The sequence below is a fragment of the Mus pahari genome, chromosome 10, assembly GCF_900095145.1.
Source record: "Mus pahari chromosome 10, PAHARI_EIJ_v1.1, whole genome shotgun sequence".
Classification (NCBI taxonomy): domain Eukaryota; kingdom Metazoa; phylum Chordata; class Mammalia; order Rodentia; family Muridae; genus Mus; species Mus pahari.
The window spans coordinates 44,956,951-44,960,431 of NC_034599.1; the positions used below are offsets into that span (position 1 = coordinate 44,956,951).

At 39.4% G+C, this 3,481-nt stretch overlaps 1 non-coding gene across 1 annotated transcript; it reads right to left on the minus strand.

Annotated features, from left to right (window-relative positions):
• Positions 1-3,083: 3,083 nt before the first annotated feature.
• On the minus strand, positions 3,084-3,190 carry LOC115064981. Its single transcript, XR_003844782.1, has one exon. It is a non-coding gene; the product is annotated as a U6 spliceosomal RNA (small nuclear RNA).
• Between the last annotated feature and the right edge of the window lie 291 nt (positions 3,191-3,481).

A 3,481-nucleotide genomic window follows, 5' to 3' on the forward strand; every position in this document is an offset into this window, starting at 1 on the left:
CGGGACATCCAAGCACTCAGGAGTCAGAGGCAGGTGGGTCTCTGTGAGTTTGAGGCCAGCCTGGTCTACAGATTAAGTTCTTGGATAGCCAGGGCTATGTAGAGAGACCCATTTTCATACCTCATACTAAAAAAATACAATATGGCTCGTGAGTAGGTGGCTGGCTGGCTGGCTGGATAGATGTTAGCTTTAAACTTGTGATTTTCATACCTGTATCTCCCAAGTGTTAAGATGTGTTAAGGCATGTGCCTACGTACAATCAAAGACTTCTTAGACACCTAAAACAAGACCCCTAAAAGAACAAACTCTGAAGTTAGGCTCTATACATAGTAGAAGCATCAAATTAATTTGCAGTTCCCATGTGTAAAACCAACTTGTACACAGACAGTATAAAGAAACTCAAGTCAATTCAGGAACAAAGATTCAAAAGAGATAATTTATCGAAGATCTGGAAGGGCTTTGACCTCGTCCATATTTATATACTTTGGAAAACGCAAATTAAAGCCACCATAAAGAACCATTGCACATCCATTAGAATGTTTGTAACTAAAAATCTTGACAGACCAAGTTTAGCCAAACACCTAGACCAGCTGGTACCTTCCCGCACTGACGTAGGTGAAATATGGCAGAAGCATTTGGGCAAACATCTTCTGGTGTTTTAAAATGTTTTAATTTTAACATGTGTATGTATGTGTGTACATTTATTTACTGAAAATACTGTAAAGAAATGTGGACTTTGCAGTCACAGGAGTACTGCCTGCAACTCTGGTTATTTTTAAATATTCAGCATAAATTTACCATTTATGTAGTCATTCCATTCCAAATTATCTAAAACTAATTGCCACATGCCAACATTGTGATCTGGTTTCCATCTTAAATGTCCCCCCAAAGGATGGCACTAAGGTGTAGTCGAGGAAGGACCAACCTCCTGTGTCCTTGAGAGATGGTGGAATCTAGATTTGAATACAAACTTTCACAGTGATTTTGTCTGGAGTAACCAAAGTTTGGAAACAATCATTCTTTGTTACTGAAACAAAACATCTAGAAATAATTCTAATATTTATCAATAGGTAAATAGATAAACAAGTTGTAGTGTGTTAGTACAATGGAATACAGTTTGCAACAAAGAAAAAAATATTGGATCACTCAGCATAAAATAACCTCAAGATAACTGTGTTAAATAAAAGAAGCAATGTGAAATGAGAACATTATTCATGATCACTTGCATATTAAGTTCTAGAAAATCCAAATCCTGGGGACATACAGGAAGTAGATAATTGGCTTCCTGGGGTGTGGGCAGGGACTGATGTGGCGTAGTAGGCTAAGAAGGAGAGGATTTCAGGGCATGGTCAGTGTATTCACTATCATGATTCTCTTGATGGTTTTATGTCTTTTCTACATATTTAAAACATATCAAGTTTTATAGTAATAATAAGTATACTTTATTATAGATGTATCATACTTTGGTAAAACTATCCTTAAAATAAATGAGAATACCCTAGCTCCTCTGCTTACAACTTTCAATAAATTCATGTCACACTTAGATCAAAGTGCCAATTTTTCTGCTGTGACCTGATGGAAGCCCTGCACGGCGATGGCTTTTTAGTATACATGTTCCTTTACTAAATCGACTCAAGTGACCATGTTGTTTCTCTGGGTTCTGTGAGCACAGTGAACTATCTTCCATTCAGTTGCTTCCCGGTACTCAAGTACCTCATCTGGTCAATGCCAGAGAAACTGCTGATGACTGCAGTGTCTAAGCAAACGTCCCTCCGATATCTGCAGAGCTTTATTTAGTACCAGTACTTGCACATTAAAATCACACATTACTTAGTGGTAGACTTGTGTGTGATCTGCCTCTCCCCTTAGGCTGTGGACAGATCTTGGCATTCTGCAACGTCCAAGTCAATGGGGGCGTTCCTGTCTTTCCAGCCCATGCTCGGAAGGCTACCAAGCCACACCCTATTCCCACTACTTTTCTAGTAATAGCTTTTCACACTGTCCACCTTCTGGAGTGACAGTGCATCCAATCTCAAACAAATAAACAGCAAATTTACAGCTTTTCAAGTCTTTAATTTGCAAGAGCTGGGCAGAAAACAGAAGAGGTTTTCCTCTTTAAGTTGACCACAGAAATTAAATGTGATTAAAGGCATAGACTTGAGGTTTTGAGAACTGTGTATACCTACCTACGACCTCACCATCTTAAAGATAGAGAACAGTCATTTTTCACCTATAAGTTCTCTTGGGCCCCTGACAGTGAAGACTCCCTACTGCAACTGCAAGCAATCCCTTCCTTGGTTCCTTCTGTCTCTGTCACAGGTTTATCTGTGCCAGGACTTTACCTTTGTGGAAGCAGACAGTTATGTCTGTCTCATTTCATTCATCATAATGCCTTTGAGCTTAGCCTTTGCTCTTCCCGCTGCTAATTCTTTGTTTTTATAATCCCGGAGCAGTGTGCCATTGTACGCTCATACTCCAGTCTATCTATCCATTTTTCTGCTGGTAGAAATGTGAGGTTTCCGGGTATCCACCACTGTTAATAAAGACAGGGTTAACACCACCACACAGAACTTCTGTGGACAGGGTTTTCATTTCTCTGTGCCTATTGTCACAGATAAAATGTTTTCCTTAGTACTTGTACCAGGCAGGGCACATTCTTACCAGCAATGATTGAGAGGGAGCTCCAGGCATCCCATATTCTTGCATCTTTGAGATATCCATCTTCTTGGTTTTAGCTGTTCTCATGAACTTGAAGTGGCATCTCTTTGAGACTTGGATTTCCACTTCTCTAGTGGTTGCTGATATCCAACATTCTTCTGTGTGCTTACTGGCCACTTGTATAACTCTTTTTTTTAGGAAGTTTTGGCTCAAATGGTTTATTCATTTTATATACTGGGTGGTCAATCTTCCTAGTGGTCCTGAGGGGTTCAAATACATTCCACACAAGCCCTCAGGCAGGTCTGAGTGCCAGGGTTGCTTTCCTTCTTTCCCTCTGTGCTTTATACAATTTTCTTCTTAGTTTCTTTGCTTGGCATTTGTTATCTTGGTTGGTTGGTTGGTTTTGTTTTTTTGTTTTTTGTCTTAAAAATATGGAACCCTTCATGAATTTGTGTGTCATCCTTGCTCAGGGGCTATGCTAATCTTCTCTATATTGTTCCAATTTTAGTATATGTGCTGCCGAAGCAAGCACGTTTGTCTGTTTTTGAGACAGGCTCTTATGTAGTTCGAGCTGGCTGGAACAATCTATGTAGCCAAAAATGACTCTGAACCCCTGATCCTCGGCCTCCATCTCTGGATTACACGGAGGGGCCATCACAGAAAGCTCAAATATATCTTTTGAGAAGTTTTTAGTGTTAACAATGTTCAGATTATCAACCTACCAAAAGAAAAAAAGATTTTGAGAGTGAAAAAGGTGAGTCCTACAGAGATTTACATATGAACTGTTTTCCACAAGCAGTGTTTTTGAGTTAGATTAATTAAA